Below are 27891 nucleotides of genomic sequence, written 5' to 3'. Positions count from 1 at the left end.
TATCACTTGTCTTTTACAATGAAAGAAAATATAAAAGAATGGGTTACATTACATTGTCATGTCTCTCTTGTCTCTTTTATTTTGAATCATTTCCTATATTTCTTTATACTTCTTCACCTTGACCTATTTGAAGACTATAGGCCAAGTATTCTATAGAACTACTCTCAGTTTAGGTTTACCTCATGTTTCCTCATGATAAGATCCAGCTTATTCCCTTTTGGCAAGGATACCACAGAAGCCATCTTATGGCTTTACCATAAGTTCTTTACCTGGCATCATATCAGAAAAAGCACTTTCTGTCAGTAGTCTTGTTACTAAAAAGTTGTATTTGATAATTTGCTTAAGTTCATACCTACCAAGTTCACTCCTATTTTTACTTTTTGTCATTAATGAGTATCATTTGGGGATATGCTTTGAAAACAATATCCTGTAACTGTTCCAAATTGTATCCATTAATTGTTGCATCCATTGATAATTCTTAAATTAATATGATGATGTTTGAAAATAGTGATTCTCTACTTACATTATTCTTTCTACATCGTTTAGTTGATTTTCTATTAGGAAAATCTTTCTCTTTTACCCCTACTGATTACATAATATTTCTATGGTTTTGTGGATTCTAATTTTACTCTATAAAGTATAATGCATTATAATCATTTGTCATTTTGTTTCTCCAGCTATCTCATATTTGGCCAGTGGTATTCTGTTTAAAGTAGCCCTGGTATTCCCCCCCCCCCTTTTTTTTTTTTTGAGGCAGAGGGCTTCTTTAAAATTTAAATTCAAGTTAGTTAACATACAGTGTAGTCTTGGCTTCAGGAGTAGAGCACAATGATTAATCTCTTACATATGACACCCAGTGCTCATCCCAAAAAGCACCCTCCTTAATGCCTAAAACTCATTTAACCCATTCCCCCATCATCGCCCATCTAGCAACCTTCAGTTTATTCTTTGTATTTAAAAGTCTCTTAAGGTTTGCTTGGGGTCCTTTTAACACCTCTTACCATTATGTCCTGTTTTGTAGTCCAGCAAAGCATTCCAGGTTCATTTTATTCTTGCCCTGCCCAGCACTGGAGTCAGCCAATCTCCTACAAGCCCCATTTACTGGAGAATGGTGTATAAAAACCAATGTATCTGAACACTACATGTGCTCACTACTACTATATATTATTGTTTCTAGACCCTCTCAAAGCATGTACATATATACATATCTATCTTCCTGAGGTTCACATTGATATCTCCAATTCTGGTTCAACACTGCTGTGTTCTTTTAATTCTTACTCATTTCCTTATCTGTGATTCTCTTCAACAGGACAAAACTAGCATATATATACTTACTTCCTCATTTCTAGAATGTATAAAAAGAAGTTTCTGAATTGCTATCCTCTGCTACCAATCAAAAAAGCAAGAGGAATGCCTATGAATTTGATCATACTATTTATTTAGAGTGACTTTTGACTTTAGCCAGAGAACATATTATCCAGATACTTCTTCACAGTTACTGAATTGTTCTTACTCTTTTTTTTACCTATAGTTGTGTTGTTTATTTGAGATATAGTTCTTTTCACATATAAATGTGTGTGTTAAAATTTTGGATTTCCCCCATTTTTGGCAAGCATTTTAAAGTGTATATGAATATAAAATAATACTACACGTAACAACTGGTGAGGGTAACTGAATTCAGTTATTATCCCCAAGTTTTCATCTTTTCTCATACCTACAACATTTTCCCTATTGTACAGCTAAGAGTAAGAGACACTGTTGTCATAGTAACGGCAAAGAAAGATGAGAAAATTCAGAAGGTTTAATGGTTTTTCAAGAACATCCAGGTAAATTCATATAACTTTTCTGGACTTCAGATTCAATAATCAGAAGTTTGAATAATATGATTTCTTTTATTTTAATTCCCATTAGCTGACATACAGTATTATATTAGTTTCAAGTATACAATATAGTGATTCAACACTTCCGTGTAACACCCTGTGCCCATCATTACAAGTGCACTCCTTAATCCACATCACCCATTCAACCCATTTCTCCACTATCAGTTTGTTGTTTGTAATTCAGAGTCTGTTTCTTGATTTCTCTCCCCCAACCCTGCCTCTCTTTTTCTTTTTTTTTCCTTTGCTTGTTTTTTTTTCTTTTTTTTTTAAAGTATTTATTTAAGTTCTAGTTAAAATGCAGTGTAATATTAGTTTCAGGTGTACAATTTAGTGATTCTACACTTATATACATCTGGTACTCATCACAAGAAGTGCACTTCTTAATCCCCCTCACCACCTAATTCTTTTTGTTTCTTTCTCTGTTTCTTTCTTTTTCTTAGAAATTCTTGTTAAAGATTTTAAAGCACATAGAACAGTGATGACGATGGCAGTCCACAGAATTAGATGAACTGGCTCTCAATTTTTCTGTATAGCCTTAGGTAAATTCTTTAGCCTCTCTCTGCTTCAGTTTTATCATTTATATAAGAGTCTAATAATAATACATACCTTACAAGGTTGATAAGCTAATCTTTATTAATATCAATTAACACAGGGCTTAAAATACAATAAAGAGACCAGTTTAAGATGGTGGAATAGGAAGAGTTTTTACCTCGACCCAGGGACACAACAGATCCACATATGTAAAAATGACCTTGGGGGTAGAGGGGACTAGCTGAGCAACTACTCCACACCAGGCAAACAAAGACAACCATCAATGAATAGGTAGAAAGACTGAGATACAATTTCACTATAAACTCCAGCATTCTGAGCCACAACTGGGAAGAAACACAAAATCCAGGACTTTACACTGAGGAACAAAGGGTTTGAACCCCACATTGAACTCCCCAAATGTTAATACCTGTATCAGAAAGACAAGCCCCCCAAAGCACATATGTATGAAACCCAATGGGGGTCATGACCACAAGGCTTCAGCAAAAGGACAAACAATTCTTCAAGAGGTCATGTGTAAGCACATGCCAAGACCAGAGTGGAATCTTCCCAATTAGAGTAGAAAAAAAAAATTTTTTTTTAAATGTAACTGAGAGATCCTGAGGAAGATGGCAGCATAGGAGGATGCTGGGCTCACCGCGTCCTGCTGATCACTTAGATTCCACCCACACCTGCCTAAATAACCCAGAAAACTGCCAGAAGACTAGCAGAATGGATTCTCCAGAGCCAAGTGCAGATGAGTAGCCCACGGGAGAGGGTAGGAAGGGTGGAGAGGCGGTGCACACTACATGGACTGGCGGGAGGGAGCTGGGGTGGAGGGGCAGCCCACCAGCAAAGCAGAGCCCCTGAGTCTGGCTTCCAAAAGCGGAGGGGCTGGACAGAGTGTGTTCAGATAGCAAGCTGGACTTAACACCTGGAAGGTTATAAGTTAACAGCTCTGCTCGGAGGGCGGGAGAGCTGGAGGACAACAGGAGGGAGAGTTATTGAGCCCCAGTTGACAGAGCTCAGCTTGGCGGGGAATAAAGGCACTCACAAGCGCCATCTCCCTCACCCATCCCCCAGCCAGAATCCCAAAGGGAACCAGTTCCTGTCAGGGAACTTGCTTGCACCATGCAAACACCCAGTGCTGTGCTTCTGCAGATCCATCCCTCCGGCGGTGGTTCTGACTCCCTCCCCATGCTGCAGGGTCCCTCCCAAAGCGGATCACCGAGGGAAAATTGAGCTGAGCCTTCCCCTCATGCCCCTGTGCACCTTGCCCATCCATCCCAGCTAATACACCAGATCCCCAGCACCACAAGCCTGGCAGTGTGCAAGTAGCCCAGATGAGCCATGCCACCCCACAGTGAATCCCACCCCTAGGAGAGGGGAAGAGAAGGTACACACAAGTCTGACTGTGGCCCCAGCGGTGGGCTTGGGGCAGATATCAGGTCTGACTGCGGCCCCGCCCACCAACGCAAGTTATTCAGGACAGCACAGGGGAAGTGCCCTGCAGTTCTGCACCACTCCAGGGACTATCCAAAATGATGAAACGAAAGAATTCCCCTCAAAAGAATCTCCAGGAAATAGCGACAACTAACGAACTGATCAAAAATGATTTAAACAATATAACAAAAAGTGAATTTAGAATAATAGTTATAAAATTAATCGCTGGGCTTGAAAACAGTATAAAGGACAGCAGAGAATCTATTGCTACAGAGATCAAGGGACTAAGGAACAGCCAGGAGTAGCTAAAAAATGCTATTAATGAGCTGCAAAATATAATGGAGACGACCACAGCTCGGATTGAAGAGGCAGAGGAGAGAATAGGTGAAATAGAAGATAAAATTATGGAAAAGGAAGAAGCTGAGAAAAAGAGAGATAAAAAAATCCAGGAGTATGAGGGGAAAATTAGAGAACTAAGTGATGCACTAAAGAGAAATAATATATGCATAATTGGTATCCCAGAGGAGGAAGAGAGAGGGAAAGGTGCTGAAGGTGTACTTGAAGAAATAATAGATGAGACTTTCCCTGATCTGGGGAAGGGAAAAGACATTGAAATCCAAGAGGCACAGAGAACTCCCTTCAAATGTAACTTGAATCGATCTTCTGCACGACATATAGTGAAACTGGCAAAATACAAGGATAAAGAGAGAATTCTGAAAGCAGCTAGGGATAAATGTGCTCTAACATATAAGGGAGACTCATAAGACTCGTGACTGATCTCTCTACTGAAACTTGGCAGGCCAGAAAGGAATGGCAGGAAATCTTCAATGTGATGAACAGAAAAAAAAAAATATGCAGCCGAGAATCCTTTATCCAGCAACTCTGTCATTTAGAATAGAAGGAGAGATAAAGATCTTCCCAAACAAACAAAAGCTGAAGGAATTCGTCACCACTAAACCAGCCCTACAAGAGATCCTAAGGGGGATCCTGTGAGACAAAGTACCAGAGACATTGCTACAAGCATGAAACCTACAGACATCACAATGACTCTAAACCCATATCTTTCTGTAATAACACTGAACGTAAATGGACTAAATGTGCCAATCAAAAGACATAGGGTATCAGAATGGATAAAAAAACAAGACCCATCTATTTGCTGTCTACAAGAGACTCATTTTAGACCTGAGGACACCTTCAGATTGAAAGTGAGGGGATGGAGAACTATTTATCATGCTACTGGAAGTCAAAAGAAAGCTGAAGTAGCCATACCTATATCAGACAAACTAAAGTTTAAATTAAAGGCTGTAACAAGAGATGAAGAAGGGCATTATATAATAATTACAGGTCTATCCATCAGGATGAGCTAACAATTATAAATGTCTATGCACTGAATATGGGAGCTCCCAAATATATAAAACAATTACTCACAAACATAAGCAACCTTATTGATAAGAATGTGGTAATTGCAGGGGACTTTAATACCCCACTAACAACAATGGATACGTCATTTAGACACATGGCCAATAAAGAAACAAGGACCCTGAATGATACATTGGATCAGATGGACTTGACAGATATATTTAGAACTCTTCATCCCAAAGCAACAGAATATACTTTCTTCTCGAGAGCACATGGAACATTCTCCAAGATAGATCATATACTGGGTCACAAAACAGCTCTTCATAAGTATACAAGAATTGAAATTATACCATGCATACTTTCAGACCACAATGCCATGAAGCTTGAAATCAACCACAGGAAAAAGTTTGGAAAACCTCCAAACGCATGGAGGTTAAAGAACACCCTACTAAGGAATGAATGGGTCAACCAGCAATTAGAGAAGAAATTAAACAATAAATGGAAATAAATGAAAATGAAAATACAACAATCCAAACGCTTTGGGACGCAGCGAAGGCAGTCTTGAGAGGAAACTACATTGCAATCCAGGCCTATCTCAAGAAACAAGAAAAATCCCAAATACAAAATCTAACAGCTCACCTAAAGCAAATAGAAGCAGAACAGCAAAGACACCCATACCCAGCAGTAGAAGAGAAATAATAAATATCAGAGCAGAAATAATATAGAATCTAAAAAAAAGTGTAGAGCAGATCAATGAAACCAAAAGTTGTTTTTTTGAAAAAATAAAGAAAATTGACAAACATCTAGCCAGGCTTCTCGAAAAGAAAAGGGAGATGACCCAAATAGATAAAATCATGAATGAAAGTGGAATTATTACAACCTATCCCTCAGAAATACAAATAATTATCAGGGAATACTATGAAAAATTGTATGCCAACAAACCGGACAACATGGAAGAAATGGACAAATTCCTAAACAGCCACACACTTCCAAAACTCAATCAGGAGGAAATAGAAAGCTTGAACAGACCCATAACCAGCAAAGAAATGGAATCAGTTATCAAAAATCTCCCAACAAATAAGAGTCCAGGACCAGATGGCTTCCCAGGGGAGTTCTACCAGACGTTTAAAACAGAGATAATACCTATCCTTCTCAAGCTGTTCCAAAAAATAGAAAGGGAAGGAAAAATTTCAGACTCATTCTATGAAGCCAGTATTACTTTGATTCCTAAACCAAACAGAGACCCAGAAAAAAAAGAGAACTACAGGCCAATATCCCTGATGAATATAGATGCAAAAATTCTCAATAAGATACTAGCAAATTGAATTCAATAGCATATAAAAAGAACTATTCACCGTGATCAAGTGGGATTCATTCCTGGGATGCAGGGCTGGTTCAATATTCACAAATCAATCAACGTGATACATCACATTAATAAAAGAAAAGATAAGAACCATATTATCCTGTGGTTCAATGCAGAAAAAGCATTTGACAAAATTCAGCAAGCTTTCTTAATAAAAACCCTTGATAAAGTAGGGATAGAAGGAACATACTTAAACAGCATAAAAGCCATTTATGAAAAGCCCACAACTAACCTCATCCTCAATGGGGAAAAACTGAGAGCTTTCCCCCTGAGATCAGGAACACGACAGGGGTGTCCACTCTCACTGCTGTTGTTTAACATAGTGTTGGAGGTTCTAGCATCAACAATCAGACAACAAAAGGAAACCAAAGGTATCAACATTGGCAAAGATGAAGTCAAGCTTTCACTTTTTGCAGATGACATGTTATTATACATGGAAAATCCGATAGACTCTAACAAAAGTCTGCTAGAACTGATACATGAATTCAGCAAAGTTGCAGGATACAAAATCAATGTACAGAAATCAGTTGCATTCTTATACACTAATAATGAAGCAACAGAAAGACAAATAAAGAAACTGATCCCATTCACAATTGCACCAAGAAGCATAAAATACCTAGGAATAAATCTAACCAAAGATGTAAAAGATCTGTATGCTGAAAACTATAGAAAGCTTATGAAGGTAATTGAAGAAGATATAAAGAAATGGAAAAACATTCTGTGCTCATGGATTGGAAAAATAAATATTGTCAAAATGTCAATACTACCCAAAGCTATCTACACATTCAATGCAATCCCAATCAAAATTGCATCAGCTTTCTTCTCGAAGCTAGAGCAAGCAATCCTAAAATTCATATGGAACCACAAAAGGCCCCGAATAGCCAAAGTAATTTTGAAGAAGAAGACCAAAGCAGGAGGCATCACAATCCCAGACTTTAGCCTCTACTACAAAGCTGTCATCATCAAGACAGCATGGTATTAGCACAAAAACAGACACATTGACCAATGGAATAGAATAGAAACCCCAGAAGTAGAGCCACAAAAGTATGGCCAACTCATCTTTGACAAAGCAGGAAAGAACATCCGATGGAAAAAAGACAGTCTCTTTAACAAATGGTGCTGGGAGAACTGGACAGCAACATGCAGAAGCTTGAGACTAGACTACTTTCTCACACCATTCACAAAAATAAACTCAAAATGGATAAAGGACCTGAATGTGAGGCAGGAAACCATCAAAACCCTAGAGGAGAAAGCAGGAAAAGACCTCTCTGACCTCAGTCGTAGCAATCCCTTACTCGACACATCCCCAAAGGCAAGGGAATTAAAAGCAAAAATCAACTACTGGGACCTTATGAAGATAAAAAGCTTCTGCACAGCAAAGGAAACAACCAACAAAACTAAAAGGCAAACAACGGAATGGGAAAAGATATTTGCAAATGACATATCAGACAAAGGGCTAGTATCCAGAATCTATAAAGAGCTCACCAAACTCCACACCCGATAAACAAATAACCCAGTGAAGAAATGGGCAGAAAACATGACTAGACACTTCTCTAAAGAAGACATCCGGATGGCCAACAGGCACATGAAAAGATGCTCAACGTCACTCCTCATCAGGGAAATACAAATCAAAACCACACTCAGATATCACCTCACGCCAGTCAGAGTGGCCAAAATGAACAAATCAGGAGACTATAGATGCTGGTGAGGATGTGGAGAAACGGGAACCCTCTTGCACTGTTGGTGGGAATGCAAATTGGTGCAGCCACTCTGGAAAACAGTGTGGAGGTCCCTCAGAAAATTAAAAATAGACCTACCCTATGACCCAGCAATAGCACTGCTAGGAATTTACCCAAGGGATACAGGAGTACTGATGCATAGGGGCACTTGTACCCCAATGTTTATAGCAGCACTCTCAACAATAGCCAAATTATGGAAAGAGCCTAAATGTCCATCAATTGATGAATGGATAAAGAAATTGTGGTTTATATACACAATGGAATACTACATGGCAATGAGAAAGAATGAAATATGGCTCTTTGTAGCAACGTGAATGGAACTGGAGAGTGTTATGCTGAGTGAAATAAGCCATACAGAGAAAGACAGATACCATATGTTTTCACTCTTATGTGGATCCTGAGAAACTTAACAGAAACCCATAGGAGAGGGGAAGGGAAATAAAAGAGGTTAGAGTGGGAGAGAGCCAAATCATAAGAGACTCTTAAAAACTGAGAACAAACTGAATGTTGATGGAGGGTCAGAGGGAGGGGGTGTGGGTGATGGGTATTGAGGAGGGCACCTTTTGGGATGAGCACTGGGTGTTGTATGGAAACCAATTTGACAATAAATTTCATATATTGAAAAAAATTAAAAAAAAATAAAAACTCCAAGTGGCCGTAAACAAAAATAAATAAATAAATAAATAAATAAATAAATAAATAAATAAAACTGAGGTGACTTATGAGACAATATCAAGTGGAACAATATTGCATTGCCAAAGTCCCAGGAGGAGAAGAGAGAAAGAAAGGGGCAGAAAACTTATTGGGAGAAGTAATGACTCAAAACTTCCCTAAATGGAGAAAGGAAATGGACATCCACATCCATGAACACCAGAGAGTTACAAATAAGTTGAACCCAGAGGCCAACAAAAAAATACATGGTCTTTAACTTGACATTTTAATGTAAAGACGAAATCCTAAGAGCATCAAGGAAAAACACATTGTTATGGACAAGGGGAACCCCTATAAGACTATCATATTTTTTAGCAGATCCTTTGCAAGCCAGAAAGGAAGGGCATGATATATTCAAAGTACTAAAAGAAAAAGCTTCCAACCCAAAATACTCTATCTGGCAAAGTTGTCATTGAGAATCAAAGAGTACAGTACTCCATCAAGCAACAACAAGGAGTTCATTATGACTAGACCTACTTCCTATGAAATGTTAAAGGAACTTCTTTATGCTGGAATGAAATGATGCTAATTATTAACAAATAAATATGAAAGTATAAATTTCACTGGTAAAGATAAATGGTAAAATTTGGAATAATTTTGTAAAGATAATGGAACAATTACATATAAAGTTAGTGTGAAGGTTAAAACATAAAAGTAGTGAAAATAATTATAACCACAATAATTGGTTAAGAGATACAGAAGCCAAAAAAATGTAAATTGTGAGATCAAAAACATAAAATGGGGGGAGGTGGAAAATGTACAGTTTTAGAATTCATTTAAACTCAAGAAGCTACCAACTTAAAGCAGATTGTTATAATTTTAAGTTGTTATATGTTAGCCTTATGAAAACCACAAAGCACAAAGTAGATAGACAAAATATAAAGAGAAAGTATGCATAAAAATACAAAAAAATACAAAAAATCATCAAATCACAAGACAGAATAAAAGAAAGAGACTGACTACAAAACTACCACAAAAAAATTAACCAAATGGTAATATGTGCATACCTATCAGTAATACTTTCAAATGTAAAGGGACTAAATTATGAAATCAAAAGACACAGTAACTGAAGTAATAGAAAAATACAACTCATGTACATGCTGCCAACAAGAAAGTAAATTCAGATATAAGGACATACATAGACTGAAAGGGAAGGGATGAAAAAAGGATATTTCATGCGAATGGATCAAAGAAATCTGGGGTAGCTATATTTAGACAAACTAGACTTTAAAACAAGAATGTAATAAGAGATAAAGAGAGGCATTACGTAATGATAAAGAGAACAATCCGACAAGAGGGTATAATATTTATAAATGGTTAAAAACTCCACATAGGAGCACCTAAGTATATAAAACAAAGACTAATAGACCTAAGGGATATCACCACGTGGTAGATAATCTAGACAGCATATGAATAAAAACACATTGGCATTAAATGACACATTAGACCAGATGGATCTAACAGATATATACAGAACGTTCTATCTGAAAGCAAGAGAATTCTTCTTAAGCACTTATGGAATAATCTCCAGGACAGATCATATGTTAGGCCATATAACAAGCATCCATAAATTTAAGACGATTGAATACTGTCAAGGATCATTGTGGAACAAATGGGATGAAACTAGAAATCAAGTACCGGAAGGAAAGTGGAAAATCCACAAATATATGGAGATTAAACAACCTGCTACTGAATAGCCAAGAAGAAATCAAAAGAGAAAAAACAATACCTTGAGAGAAATGAAAATAGAAACACAACATCCCAAAACTTAAGGGATGCAAGAAAAGTATTTCTATGAGGGAAATACACAGGGGTAAAGGTCTACCTCACACAAAAGAAAAATCGCAAATAAACTGCCTAAATTTATACCTCAAGGAACTAGAAAAAAAATCTAAAGTTAGAAGGAAGAAAATAACAAAGATAGCATGGAAATAAGTGAAATAGACACTAAAAGACAAGAAGACTAATATAACGAAGAGCCAATTTTTTAAATAAACAAAATTGACAAACACTTAGCTAGACTTAAGAAAAAAAAGAGGGAAGACTCAAATAAATATAATTTGAAATGAAAGAATAAACTTTACAACTATTACCACAGAAATACAAAGTATCATACACTACTATGACCAATATATGCCAATACATTTGACACCTAGAAGAAATAGATAAGTTCTTAGAAACAAAAAAACCTATTAAGACTGGACCATGAAAAATAGATACCTGAACAGAGCAATTACTAATAAGGAAAATGAATCAGTAATCAGAAATCCCCAACAAACAGAAAGTTCAGGAAAAGATGACATCACTGGTGATGTGTACCAAACATTAAAAAAAAAAAATTAATACTGATCCTTCTCAAATTTTTCCAAAAATGGAAGAGGAAGGAACACAGCTCATTTTGCAAGGCCAGCATTACCTTGATACCAAAACCAGACAAGGATGATACCAAAACCACAAGAAAATTATAGGCTAATTGACCTGATGAACACAGATGCGTTCAAAAAAAATTAGTAAATTGCGTTCAACCATGCATTAAAAGGACCATACACCATGATCAACTGAGATTTATTCTAGGGATGCAGGGATGGCCCAACCTCTCCAACTCAATCAATATGGCACACCACATTAACAAAATTAAGGATAAAAATCTTAGAAGCCTCTCAATTGATACAGAAAAAGAATTCGACTAAATTCAACATGAGTTTATGATTAAAAAAAACCCTCAACAAACTGGGAATAGAAGAACTTGCTTCTTCATGGTTACTTTTGTATATGACAAGCCCATGACTAGCAGCATAATCAAAATCTGAAAGTCTGAAAGCTTTTTCACCAACATTATCAACAAGATAAGGTTTCCCACTCTCACCACTTCTGTTAAACATTGTACTAGAAATCCTACCTTGAGCAATTAGGGTAAGAAAAAAGAAATAAAGGCATCCAAATTGAAAAGAAGTAAAACTGTTACTATTTGTGGATGATACTATATTCTATATAGAAAACTCAAAAGACTAACAAAAAAGTTATAATTAATAAACTAGACACAGTTGCAGGCTACAGAATCAGCATACAAAAATCTGTTGCATTGTTATGCACTAATAATGAGCCATCAGAATGAGAAGTTTCGAGAAATATCCCATTTATAATCATATAAAAATAATAAAATACCTAAGAATACATTTAACCAAGGTGGTAAAAGACCTGTGTACTGAAAACTATAAGCCATTGATGAAAGAATTAGGAGAGGACACAAATAAATGGAAAACTATTTCATGCTCATGAAAATATAGTATTGTGAAAACATCTATACACCCAAAGCAATCTTCAGATTCAATGCAATCCCTAAAGAAATTCTGATGACATTTTTTACAGAAACAGACCATACAATCCTAAACTTTGTATAGAATCACAAAGGACCCCAAACAGAGAAAGAAATCCTCAGAATGAGAACAAAGCTGGAGGCATCACACTCTCTGATTTCAAAATATGTTAAAAAGCCACAATAATAATGGTATGGAGTTACCATAAAAATGGGCACACAGAAGCAGGGAACAGAATAGAGAGCCCAGAAATAAACCCACACATATATGGTCAATTAAGTAATGACAAGCTAATATTTACTATAGAGAAAGGACAGTTTCTTCAATAAATGGTGTCAGGAAAACTCCACAGTCATATGCAAAAGAATGAAACTGTACCACTAACTTACACTACACACACAAAAATTAAACCAAATGAATTAAAGACTTGAATGTAAGAACTGAAACCATAAAAATCCTACTAGAAACCATAGTTGGCAAATTCCTTGATATCAGTCTTAGCAATAATTGTTTTTTGGATTTGACACCAAAAACAGAGGCAATAAAAGCAGAAATGAGCAAGTAGAATTACATAAAAGTCAACAGCTCCTGAACAGTAAAGGAAACCATGAAGAGAATGAAAAGGCAACCTATAGAATGAAAGTATTTACAAATTGTATATCTAAAATAAGGTTAATATACAAAATATATACATAACTCACATAATTTAATAGTAAAAAAATCTGATTACAAATGGGCAGAGGATTTGAACACACATTTTCCCCAAAGGCAACAAACAGATGGCCAACAGGTACAGGCAAAGATACTCAACATTACTAACCATCAGGAAATACAAATCAAAACTACAATGAGATGTCACCTCATGCTTGTTAGAATGGCTGTTGATCAAAAAGATGAGACATAACAAGTGTTGGCAAGAATGTGGAGGAAAGAGAACCCTGGTGCACTGTTGGTAGGAATGTGAATTGGTGCAACCACTATGGAAAAGAGTATGGACTTTCTTCAAAAATTTAAAAATAGAACCACCGTGGGCCACCTGGATGGCTCAGTTGGTTAAGCATCTGACTTTGGCTCAGGTCATGATCTCACTGCTCGTGAGTTCAATCCCCGGGTAGGGCTCTGTGCTGAAACTCCGAGCTTGCTTCAGATTCTGTCTCCATCTCTCTGCCCCTCCTCTGCTTGCGCTCTGAGTCACTCTCTCTTGCTCTCAAATATAAAATAATAAATAAATAAAAACATTAAGAAATTTAAAAAAAATAGAAGCACCACATGATCCAGCAATTCCACATCTTGGTATTCATCTAAAGAAAATGAAAGCACTAACTCAAAAAGATACATTTACTTCCATGTTCACTGCAGCAGTGTTAGTCAAATAGTCAAAACTTGGAAGCAAACTAAGGGTCTATATGTAGATGTTTGAAAGGATAAAGAAAATGTGGAGTGAGGGTATGTTATAGAACATTATTCAGCCAGATAAAAGAATAGAATCTTGCCATTTATGACCACATGGATGGACCTTGTGAGCATTTCACTAAGTGAAATAAGTCAGGCAGAGAAAGAGAAATATAGTTTGATCTCACTTAGGTGTGGTATCAAAAAAAAAAAAAAAAACCCACACAGATACAGAGAAGAGACTGGTGTTTTGGGGGTAGTGAAGAAGGGCATAATGAGTGAAGGATAAAAAAAATGTACAAGCTTCCAGTTATAAAATAAATAAGTCAGGATGACAGGACGTGCAGCATGGTGACTATAGTTAGTGATACTGTATTGCGTTATTTGAAAGTTGCTAGAAGGGCAAATATTAAAAATTATCGGAAGGGGGCGCCTGGGTAGCTCGGTCGGTTGAGCGTCCGACTTCAGCTCAGGTCATGATCTCACGGTCCGTGGGTTCGAGCCCCGCTTCGGGCTCTGTGCTGACTGCTCAGAGCCTGGAGCCTGTTTCAGATTCTGTGTCTCCCTCTCTCTGTGACCCTCCCCCGTTCATGCTCTGTCTCTCTCTGTCTCAAAAATAAATAAACGTTAAAAAAAAAATTAAAAAAAAAATTATCGGAAGTGGGGCACCTGGATGGCTCAGTTGGTTAAGTATTTGACTTTGGCTCAAGTCATTTTCTCTCCAAAATAAATAAATATTAAAAATAAAATTAAAAAATTCATAATAAATAAAATTTGTAACTATGTAAAATGACAGATGTTAACTAGACTTATTGTGTTGATGATTGCACAGTGTATACAGATAATACATCAGCACGCTGTATATCTGAAACTAAGATAATGTGACATGTCACTTATCTCAATACAAAAAATAAAAATGTATAAATAAAAGTAAAAGCCAGCAAAATATAAATGGTAGCTATTCTTCTAACTTTTGTGATTTTTATGACAATAATAAGATTCTAAAGGCATTGCAGAACGTAATATAATTTACTATGTTTCTATATTATGATAAATTAAACCTTTCATAGGCATCAATTACTAATATATGTGTGCATACCAATATGGAAACACAAATATAGCAAAAGAAACATGAAAGAAAAATACAAATTATAAACGTAACACCAAAATTTTGTAGCTGTACATTTTTTCAAATGAAAACATTTCACCATGAAGTTTTATATGAAATTAATTTCATAAGATTTTTTTTGTGGCAGAATTTTGTACAGAATTTTAAAGGAGACGGTAGAGGTAGGAATTTGGAGGAGAGAGAGAGACAAAAATAGGTTATTGAGGCTTGTAGGCAGGGAAAATACATGTTGCTAGATTAAGAACTTGGGCGGGAGCTTGTAACATATGGTAGAGTACCATGAGTTTATATTTTTGCCTAATGTACAATATTTGACTAACATGCTCTACAAATTTTATGCTTTCATAAGTTTTTCATCCCCATCCAGGGGTTCTTTCTTGATGTATCTGCTTGAGAACTAATTTTCTGTTTCCAGGATATACACCAAGTAAGTCCAGCCCTAAACTATAATGTAGAATTATTGTTGTCTTAGAGTCACATTGGACCTGAAATATCTACTTAGCTTTTTATCTTTCAGATTTTTAGTTACTTTCCACTGTGTTCCTTGGGGCCCCCCATACATTCATATTTCAAAAATCAGTCAAGAATTTGAGAGGCATATATGCCAATTTTGGACTTCCATTTCCTGAACTATCTTCCTCAGTCTTTTCCTCCTCAGCTTCTAGCCTTCTGGCAACACAAAATTCTTTCCTCTGACACCTCCAGCCAAAAAAAAAAAAAAAAAAAAAAAAAAGGAATATTCTACTTGAATTTAGCTGGCCCATGCCAGGTGAACTGAAGATTGTACTCTGAACCATATAAATATAGCTCTCACTCTGTTTTCTTTCCTTCTTTTAAAGGTCAAATCATTTCCAATTGCTGCCACTATTTAGTTGTGCTTCAATGCCTTCAAATAGTTGTGTTTTAGAATATTTTGTTCAGAGTTTACAAATGTTATGAGAGAGAGGTGTAGTCTGATATAACCTATTACCAGAACATGGAGTGATTTTAAACTTCGGAGATATTATACAATTGACTTCTGAATCTAGTTTTGCTAATGAGCAATACACTTTGGTCTAATTATCATTTTTATAGGTAAATTCTGATTGCTTTTTAATTGCTCTCATTTTCATTGGTTTTCTTCAATTTTCCTAAAATGTATCTAGCTTTTTTTTTTAATGTTTATTTATTTTTGATACAGGCAGAGCATGAGCGGGAAAGGGGCAGAGAGAGAGGGAGACACAGAATCCAAAGCAGGCTCCAGGCTCTGAGCTGTGAGCCCACAAACCATGGGATCCTGATATGAGCCCAAGCAGACACTTAATCAGTTGGGTCACCCAGGTGCCCCCTAAAATGTGTCTAGCTTTAAGGTGTGTATGTGTGAGAGAAAGTCAGGCAAAGAGAGATGACTCTGTTTACTGCTTCAACCTCAGAATAATTTTTTTCTTCATTCCGAAATTTTTTTAAGTTTATTTTGAGAGAGAGACAGTGTGAGTGGGAGAGGGGTAGAGAGAGAGGGAGACAGAGCATCCCAAGCAGGCTCCATGCTGCCAGGGCAAAGCCCAATGTGGAGCTTGAACTCACCAAACCATGAGATCATGACCTGGACCGAAACCAAGAGTCAGACACTTAAGTGTCTAATTTTGCACTCTAATTTTGCAATTAGTTTTTAAAAATATTTTATTTATTTTTGAGGGAACACAAGCAGGGGAGGGGCAGAGAGAGGGGGACAGAGGATCTGAGTGGGCTCTGTGCTGACAGCAGCAAGCCCCATATGGGGCTTGAACTCATGAACCATAGGATCATGACCTGAGCCGAAGTCAGATGCTCAACTGATTGAGCCACCAAGGTGCCCTGCAATATTCTTAATTATCTCTTTGAATATAGTCTCTCCCAGTTTTCACTGGGAACTGAATTACTGCAATAGCTTCATAATAGGCCTCCAAACTTCAGCTTGTCTTCTTTCAGTGGTTCACTCCCTATATACCAGCTAGAAGGATCCTTTCACATGAATCTGGTCTCAAATGGCATTCCTTTGCTTTTCAAGACCCACAAATGCCTCCATACTTAATTAACTTACTTTATAATTCTTACAGTTCCTTACATGATATGGTATCTGACCTCAACTCCTATTCCTGTTTCTCACAGTCTCTCTCTTCCTACCTCCTTGCTTATTGTGGAACATATCACACTTGCCCACAACATAAGGCCTTTGTTCTAGATCTTCCTTCTACCCGAAGTACAACTCTAATACCTATATATTTGACTAAATCCCTTAGTCCTTTCAATATTTTCTTTCAAATTCCTCAATGAGTCCTTTCCTGAACACTCTATCAAATACTGTAATAGGTCCCTACTCTCACACCTGGCTAAGATGTAAATTTCCAAAGAATGGGAGTCTATTTTGTTCACAGATGTATGCAAGTGCTTTGAATGCAGGCTGGCACATAGAATATAAATATTTATTGAATGAGTAAATGTGTGATAGGTCTCATCAATCTATTTACCATGTCTCTTCACTATTCCTTTATAGTTTTGCTATCTGTCTTGTGTTGCATCCTGAGTGATTCCCAAAGCTAGCTATCAAAGTTTTAAACCTTCTTCTGGATGTAGTCTGCTGCTTATATCGTTCATTAACATCTAAAATATTTATAACTATTTTTATAGCAACAATTCTTTTTTTCCTCTCAATATTTTACTTCTTTTTACTGACTTCGGGTTTCTGTGCCTTATTATTTCTTCTTGTGGATGTTAAATATGCTTAATGTATCCTCCAAATGGTTTTATTATATTTAGTTCTTGATGTAAGAATAATTCTTTTTCTTTCTGAAGTGTTTCTTCCTGGAGTGTCTGGGTTGCTCAGTCGGTTGAGTATCTCTCTCTCTCTCTCTCTTTTTAGACATTTATTTATTATTTATTCATTTAAATGTTAGTTTTTGAGAGCAAGAAAGAGAGAGAGAGAGAGAGAGAGTGTGATCTGGGGAGGGCCAGATAGAGAGAGGGAGACACAGAATCTGAAGCAGGCTCCAGGATCTGAGCTGTCAGCACAGAGCCCAACACGGGGCTCAAACCCACAAACCGTGAGATCATGGCCTGAGCCAAAGTTGGATGCTTAACTGACTGAGCCACCCAGGCACCCCTTATTTATTTTGAGAGAGAGGGGGAGAGAGAGCAAGAGCACACAAGCCAGGGAGAGGCAGAGAGAGAGAGACACACACACACACACAGAATCAGAACAGGCTCCAGGTTCTGAGCTGCCAGTGCAGGGCCTGATGTGGGGCCAAACCCATGAACCAGGAGATCATGAACTGACCCAAAGTCAGATGCTTAAATGACTGAGCCACTCAAGCACACTGAGGGTCTCTTAATTTTGCCTCAAGTCATGGTCTCACAGTTCATGGGGTTCAAGTCCCACATCAGGCTGTGCACTGACAGCATGGAGCCTGCTTGGGATTCTCTCTCTCCCTCTGTCTCTGGCCCTCCCCTGCCTATTTTTTGCCTTTCTCTCTCTTTCTCTCAAATAAGAAAATAAAAAAAAAAAAACATTTAAAGTGTGTCTTCTTAATAGTGTTATTCTTCATTAGGTGATATGTAATTTTGACTGTGAACTCATCTTCAGAGGGGTTGTTTTCCATGCAATCTCTCTATTTTCTATGTTCTATGGCATTTTTATCACCTTTCTATGATTTTGTTTATTTGGTACTCTCAGGATTCTATGTAGTTCTCCCCTTTCTAAACTAGTTTTAAATTAATTCATTTGCTTGGAATAAGTGAAAAATACCTCCTAGCTTTAAGTAAGGCACAACTGCAAGAGGAAGAATCCTCTTTCACCTTTAAAATATTAGCTCTTTGCTCCTGGGGTATGTCAAGTTTCACTAGCATCACACCCTTACACGTTCAGTCTCTGCTCAACTCTCACTTTCAGTCTTCCCAATCCTATTCCTCCCTGAAACTTCACTATTCCTGTTTCTTATTTTCACATCTGCCTATGTTTTCCCCCCAAGTTTTTATTTAAATTCCAGTTAGTTACCATACAGTGTGATATTAGTTTCAGGAGAATTTAGTGATTCATCACTTATATACAACACCCAGTACTCATCACAAGTGAGCTCCTTAATACTCATCACCCACTTAACCTATGCCCTATCCTTTACCCCCAGTAACTGTCAGTTCTTTCTCTATAATTAAGAGTCTGTTTGATCATTTGCCTCTTTCTCCTTTTACCACCGGATTCATTTACTTTGTTTCTTAAATTACACATGAGTGAAATCATATGGCATTTGTCTTTCTCTGACTGACTTGTTTTGCTTACCATAATATACTCTAAATCCATCAACGTAACTGCAAATGGCAAGACTTCATTATTTTTTGGCTGAGTAATATTCTATTTTATATATATATGTATATATATATATATATGTATATATATATATGTGTGTGTGTGTATATATATATATATATATATATATACACACACACACACACACACACACACACACACCTTCTTTATCCATTCAGTCAATGGACATTTGGGCTTTTTCCATAATTTGACTGTTGTTGATAATGCTGCTGTAAACACTGGGGTGCATGTGCCCCTTGAATCAGTATTTTTTATCCTTTGGATAAATATCTAGTAATGCAATTTCTGGATCACAGGGTAGTTCTATTTTTCACATTTTGAGAAACCCCCATAGTGTTTTCCAGATTGGCTGCACCAGTTTGAATTCCCACCAACCATTTAAGAGGGTTCTCCCTTTCTCTGCATCTTCACCAACACCTGTTGTTTCCTGTGTTTTTTTTTTTTTTTAATTGTTTTTTTTTTAATTTATTTTTGAGAGAGAGAAGAACTGAGTGTGAGGGGGCCAGGGGCAGCAAGAAAAGGAGACACAGAATCCGAAGCAGGCTCAAGGCTCCAAGCCTGATGTGGGGCTTTATCTCATAAACTGTGAGATGATGACCTGAGCCAAAGTTGGATGCTCAGCCCACTGAGCCACCCAGATGCCCCTTCTGTGTTATTAATTTTAGCCATTTTGACAGGTGTTAAGTGGTTCTTCTTGTGGTTTTGATCTGTATTTCCCCGATGATGAGTGATTTGGGGCATCTTTTCAAGTGTCTGTTAGCCATCTGTATGTCTTCTCTGGAAAAATGTCTATTCATGTCTTCTACCTATTTCTTAACTGGATTATTTGTTGTTGTTGTTGTTTTTTGGTGGTGTTGAGTTTGATAAGCTCTTTATAGATTTTAATACTAACCCTTTATCAGATATGCCATTTACAAATATCTTCTCCCATTCCATCAGCTGCCTTTTAGTTTTGTTGATTGTTTCCTTCACTGTGCAGAAGCTTTTTGTCTTGATGAAGTCTCAGTAGGCCTTTTTCACTTTTCTTCCCATTGTCTGGAGACATATCTAGTAAGAAGTTGTTGTGGCCAGTGTTAAAGAGGTTGTTGCCTGTGTTCTACTCTAGGATTTTGATGGCTGCCTGTCTTACATTTATGTCTTTCATCCATTTTGAATTTATTTCTGTGTATGGTGTAATAAAGTGGTCTAGTTTCATTCTTTTGCATGTTGCTGTCCCATTTTCCCAAGACCATTTGTTGAAGAGACTCTTCTTTTCCACTGGCTATGTATTTTTAATTATTTTACTAAGTATATATATGTGTTTGAAGCTTGAGGAGAACTTTTTCTCATCTTTTCATAGGAAGTCACCTATCTGATTAGCTATACATAAATTGACACACATACCCTTGACACAATATGCTGTAGTCACACTAAATTTCTCATTTATTTTTTTTTTAATTTCTCATTTCAAAAGCACCATGAACATTTTTTTCCTTTATGACTTCACACATGCACTTTATTCTTCTTGTAATTGCCGTCTTTAATTCCCATTCCTAAATTCTTCCTGGAAAACTCATATGTAACATTAAACACCAAATGAAAGTCTCCTTTGTGTAGATATCACTGACTCTCCCAAGTACAGTAAATTGCCCTATATACCAGGCATTTATGTGTCTTCCCTCTAGATCAGACTATCCATACTTTAAGAACAGAAGAAAAATGTTACGCTTTCCTCCATAAGTGCTCACCACAATTACTTAATAAATGGTTTAAAAAATAAAATTCAATTTAAATTGTGAGTTAATTTTTGGAAACAGTATTAGGAATAGCTTTCTTCCTTTAAATCTAACTATTATGAAATATAATGCAGTTCCAAGAAATAATGTGTTCTGGCACATTCTAGCTGTTGCCATTTGCCTTTTTCGTTGTAGAAATTATAAGTATGAACTCTCAAACATGGACTAAGTCAAACATGAAATAAAGGATAAGATTTCCACATCTATTCTCTGAACTACAGAAAAGAGATAGTTACTGATTATTCTACTCTGTATATTAAAGAGAATCACAACTCAAATTTTATCATCTGCTTCTTACATTCCTTATTAGCAAAATTAATTGGATATTTAAAACAATCTCAAAACATTTGTAGTCAATTTACACTTATAAAATTAGAACAGATTTCCCCCAAACATAAAGAAATGGTATATAGATCACCAATTATAAGTAACAAGAAAATCAAGCTCTTTTCATTTTAAATACAAAGAAATTGGCTATCTTATCCAATCATAAATTTGTTTCATGGGAAAATTTAACCTCATTTTAAAATGATTCTTTGTTCCAGATGAATAATAAAATATACGTAGGTACAAAAATTATGCTTTAAGAATTACTCTTAGGCTACCAATGTAAATGTACATTTCACTTCACATCATAAACCCAGAGTGAGTTTGAAGAGAAGACATATCTCAATGCATAGCATCAATCAAATATAAAAGGTTGATATGTAGTCTGATGATGGTGAAAAAGGGTGTATCTACCTTGCACCCAGGCATTCCATAGAATAACATGAACCTAAATATATATGGACATTTAAATTTGTCAGCTTATACAAAATGACTAATATTCATTTTCAGTTAAAAGCCATCTTGGTTGGGTCACTACATATGTATCTCTAATGTTTATCACATACAGTCAAATTACATATGTGTGCGCATGTGTGTGTTTACATATATATATACATATACATACATATATATGTGCATATATATATATCCAGAGTCAAATAAATAACTCAACTATGTGAAGACAGAAAAAAAATGTGACATTTTCCTTCCCACTTCCAACAAGACTCTCAGACTTAGCACTACTGTGGGAATGGGAGACCCTAGGCTGTCTTTAAGTCTGGCTTCAAGCATTGCATGGTGCTTTCTCTCCAGTGAACTGGGTCAGATAATAGAGGTAAGTGTCAGAGAAGAAAGGGAAAAGACCGGAAAGCTGAAGATACTGGGAAGAGGGTGGACTACAGAGATCTTTGAGTCTGTGACAGATGCTCTACTAAAGGCCACCATTTTCCCTGGTTCCTAAGAGATAAGAGAGAATTGGATCTATGTACTGAGTCCTTCCTCTGAATGGGAATTAGTAAAAGTTCAGGAATGATGGAAAAAATAGTATATCCTTTTCTATTATGATATAGGAACGCATGCTTTATTAATGAGAGCAATTCAAGAGAAGGCAAATAACATTAGAATAAGGGACTTAAAAAAAAAAAAGAGGAAAAAGAACAGTTAGAATTTGATCCAACCACCATTTTTTAAGTTCATTTATTTATTTTGAGAGAGAGTGTGTGCATATGAGTGGGGGAGGGGAAGAGAGAGAGAGAGAGACAGAGAGGGAGAGAATCCCAATTAGACTCCATCCAGTCAGTTCAGAGCCCCATGCAGAGCTCCATCTCATGAACTGTGAGATCATGACCTGAGCCAAAATCAACAGTCAGACGCTGAACCAACTGATTCAGATGTGAATCAAACCATCATAAAAAAAAAAAAAAAAAAGCAAAGAGGCGCCTGGGTGGCTTAGTCAGTTAAGCACCCAACTCTTGATTTTGGCTTACATTATGACCTCATGGTTTGTGAGTTTAGCCTTGCATTGGGTTCCACACTGCCACTGTGGAGCCTGCTTGGGATTTTCTCTCTCCTTCTCTGTCTCTCTGCCCCTCCCCTGCTCTTTCTCTTTCTCAAAATAAATAAACTTTAAAAAAATTAAAAAAAAAATTTAAAAAGTGAAAATAATAAAAGTTAAAATGTTTAATTATATATAAAGATGGTAGGAATAAATCTAATGTGTGTCATGATATTTCATGTTAAAGATTTGAGGTTTCTTATTAATGGGAAAGTTACAATGCATTAAAAAACAGAAGGAAGTTTTGTATTGTTACAAAGAAAACAATTAAAACAAGGGAGTAGAAAATGTTGAAAATAAGGAGACATACACAAATAGGTAACTTCCATAATCTCATTCTGTATAATACATTGACAACACCAGAGAAGAAATGACTGAATAATTCATTATACGTGACACAGTGCTGTATCACTGATTTGTAAGGATTTTAGCCAATTATGTTTAGTAATAAAAATAAGATTCATAAAAGATTGATATGTGTTCCCTTTTGATATATAAAAAGATGACAGAAATTCTATATATATTTACATATTTTGTGGAAACATGGAAGACACAATCACCATTGTTAATATGGGTTTACTGGGACTAATATTAGTGAATTACTGGAATTTTAAAAAAATGATAAACTTTTAAAAATTAAAATACTTTTCTAAAAAATCAGTAAAAGACTAAAATATTTAAGAAAAATGTAACCACAAGAAATAAAAAGGAAATTTTAGCATAAAAAGTACGAATAAGAATCGACAAAATTTATAAAGGGAAAATGTAATATCAGAATAAAATGTAAACTGGAAGAACTTAATAGCAAAAAATAGTATGAATTAATCTCTTGAGAGGAATGTTTAATGCATTAACATTTAGCACCTAAATATGTAAAGCAAAATTAACAGACCAAAAGGGAGAAATAAATATCAATACAATAATAATCCATACAATAATAATAATAATTGGGAACTTAATATCTGACTTACATCAACTGATAGATCCTCCAGGCAGAAAATCAATAAATATTTACCTTAAATGACTCATTGTACAGAAGTACTTAACAGTTACATACAGAACGTTCCATCCCACAGCAATAGCATACACATTCTTCTCAAGCATGTATGGAATATTCTCCAGGATAGATCATATGTTAGGCCACAAAACAGCTCTTGGTTAATTTGAGAATATAAACATTGTATCAAGTATCTCTTCCAACCAAATTATGCAAATGGTGTAACACTAGACATCAATTACAAGAAGAAAACTTGAAAATTCACAAATATGTGGATATTAAACAACATGACACTGAACATATGTCAAGGACAACATCAAAAGAGAAAAAAAGTATATCTTGAGACCAATGAAAATGAAAATACAGCATCCCAAAACTTATGAGAAGCAGCAAAAGCAGTTCTTAAAGGGAGTTTTATGGTATTAGATGCCTATCTCATGAGACAAGAAAATTTACAGGTAAAATGCCTAACTTTATACCTTAAAGAATGAGAAAAGAGAACAAACAAATCCAAGGTCAGTAGAAGGAAAGAAATAATGATCAGAGAAGAAATAAATGAAATAGAGACTGAAAAGACAGAAGAGAAAATAAATGAATCTTAGAGCTAGTTTTTTTCATAATAAACTGATGAACTTCCAGCTAGTTATGAAGAAAAATAAAGGACTAAAATAAATATTATCAGAAATGAAATAGATATTACATCTGATACAACAGAAATACAAAGGATCTTAAGAGACAGCTGTGAATAGCTATAAGCCAACAAAATGAACAATCTAGAAATAAAATGATATGATAAATTTTTAGAAATGCAGTATACTAAAACTGAATCATGAAGAAATAAATGTCGAACAAATTGATTACTAATAAGGAGATTGAATCAGTAGTCAAAAACCTTCAATAAACAAAAGTCCAGAACAAAGTGGCTTCACTGGTGAAGTCTACCAAATACCTGAAGCATAGTTAATACCCCCTTCCTCAAACTGTTCCCAAAAATATAGGAAGAAACACTTTCAAACTCATTTTGCAAGGCCAGCATTACCCTGATACCAAAACTAGTCAAAGATGCCACAATAAAAGAAAATTATATGCCAATATCCCTGGTGAACACAAATTCAAAATCCTCAATATTTATTTACTTATTTATTTATTATTAATTAATTTTTTTATTATATTTATTAGCAAACCAAATTCAACAGTACATTCAAAGGATCATATACCATGTTCAAGAGGGATTTATCCTAGTAAGGATGGTTCAACATCCACAATCGTGGTACATATTAACAAAATGAAGGATAAAAATCATATAATCATCTCGATATAGAAGAAGTATTTGACTAAATTCAACACTAGTTCATGATAAAAAAAAAAAAACAAACAGAAAAAACACAAAACTCTCAAAACCCTAGCAATAGCAGAAATTACCTCTACATAATTAAGGCCATACATGACAAGCCCACATCGAGCATCAAAATCAAGGGTAAAAAGCTGAAAAAAGTTCCTGTAATATCAGAAACAAGACAATGATATACACTCTAATCACTTTTATTCAACAGAATACTAGAAGTTTTAGCTGCTGCAGGCAGACAAAAAGAAATGAAAGACTTGAGAATTGAAAATGAAGAAGTAAAACTGTCATTATTTGCAGATGATATGATATGGAAAATCCAAAAGACTCCATCAAAAAACTCTAATAAATAAATTCAGTAAAGTTGCAAGATATAAAAATCAATATACAGAAATATATTGAATTTATATACACTAATAATGAATTATCAGAAAGGGAAATTAAGAAAACAATCCCATTTATAATTGCATCAGAAAGAATAAAGTACCTAGGAATAAAAATTGAAGATGACAGAATAAAGTGAAAGGATATTCCATGATCCTAGATTGAAAAAAAATAATATTGTGAAAATTTCCATACCGTCCAAAGCAATCTATAGATTCAATGTAATCCCTATCAAAATTCAAATGGCATTTTTCACAGAAAGATAACAAATAATCCTAAATTTGTATGGAAACACACACACACACACACACACACACACACACACACACACACAAAGAAAAAAAAGAAAGAAAAAGAAAAAAGAAACCTAATAGCCAATCCAATCTTGATTCAGAAAAACAGTGCTAGAGGCTTTATGACCCCTGATTTCAAACAATACTATAAAGCTATGGGAATCAAAACAGTATGGTTTGTTATAAAAATAGACAAAGAGATTAAAAAACAGAATAGAGCCCAGAAATTAACCCACACATACATCATCAATTAATTTACTACAAAGGAGCCAAAAATATACGAGGGGGCAAGGGCAGTCTCCTCTGCAAGTGATAATGGGAAAGTTGGATACACATGCAAAACAATGAACTTAGATCGCTATGTTACACCACATATAAGAGTTAACTCAAAATGGATTGTGGATCTGAGCATAAAACCTGGAACCATAAAACTCCTTGAAGGAAACATGGGCAGTAAAGTCCTTGACACTGGTCTTGACAATTATTTTTTGGATTTGACACCAAAAGCAAAGGCAACAAAAACAAATATAAACAGTGGGACCACACCAAACTAAAAAGCTTTTGCATAGCAAGGGAAGCCATCAACAAAATGAAAAAGCAATGTACCAAATGAGAGAAAGTATTTGCAAATCATGTGTCTGATAAAGGGTTAATATCCAAAATATATAAAAATCTCCTACAACTCAACAGCAAAAAAAAAAAAACGACCAACCAACTAACAAGCAGATTAAAAAAAACTGGCAGAGTATCTGAATAGACGTTTTTCTGAAGAAGACATATGGAATGGCTAAGACGTACATGAAAAGATGCTCAACATCAATAATCATCAGGGAAATGCAAATCAAAATCACAATGAAATTATAACCTCGCATTTGTTAGAATAGCTATTATCAAAAAGATAAGAAAGAATAAGTATTGGTGAAGAGATGGAGAAAAGGGAACTTATTTGCTATCTGTTTAGCCACTACGGAAAACAGTATAGAGGCATCTCAAAAATGAAAAATACAACTACAATGATCCAGCAATTCTACTTCTCAGTGTTTACCCAAAGGAAAAAAAAACATGAACTCAAAAAGATATGTGCACTCTATTTTTATTAACATGTTGTTTTAACAGTCAAGACAAGGAAGTAACCTAAGTATTCATCATTGGATGAATGGTTAAGGTAACTATACTACACACACACACACACACACACACACACAGAGGAATATTATTTAGCCATAAAAGAGAATAAAATCTTGCCATTTGTAACGACATGGATGGTTTACAAATCTCACTTACAGGTGTAATCTCAAAATAATAAAAGTAAGCAACAGCAACAAAATACCAAGCTCATAGATACCAAAAACAGACTGATTCACAGTTGAGAGAGTGAAGGTGGAGTGGGGAGTATGCAAAATGGGTGAAGGTAGTCAAAAGTTACAAACTTCCAGTTGTAAAATAAGTCATAGTGATATAATGTACATGGTGACTCTAGTTAATACTGTATTGTATGCACGAAAGTTGCTAAGAGAGCAAACCTTACATGTTCTTATCACAAGAAAAAAATTTGTAACTATATATGGTGATAGATGTTAATTGGATTTATTACATATAAATATACATATACATATGTATATACATATACATATGTATATACATATGTATATGTATATACATATACACATACATAAATATCCAATCATTATATAACTGAAATTAATTTGATATTCTCTATTAATTCTATCTCAATACAAATTTTCTTTAAAAATAATTAATGCAGTAACTTATAATTATTTGGATAGGTTTTGTTTTAATTATTTCATTATTTTTTGTTTGGACCCTTTCTTGTTTTGTTGTCATCCTCTATTTCGTTGGCATTTTCATCAAACTGGCTGCTAATTTTCTTCACAGTTTGTATTCTATTACATTGACTTCTGCTCTTTATTATTTTCTTCCTATAGTTTTGGGTTTGCCCTTGTTTATCTACCTTCTTAAAATAATGTCAGGTCTTAACAATTTTCTTTTCTAAT

The sequence above is a fragment of the Panthera leo genome, chromosome B3 (genome assembly GCF_018350215.1).
Source record: "Panthera leo isolate Ple1 chromosome B3, P.leo_Ple1_pat1.1, whole genome shotgun sequence".
Taxonomy (NCBI): domain Eukaryota; kingdom Metazoa; phylum Chordata; class Mammalia; order Carnivora; family Felidae; genus Panthera; species Panthera leo.
This window is presented reverse-complemented; position numbering follows the sequence as displayed.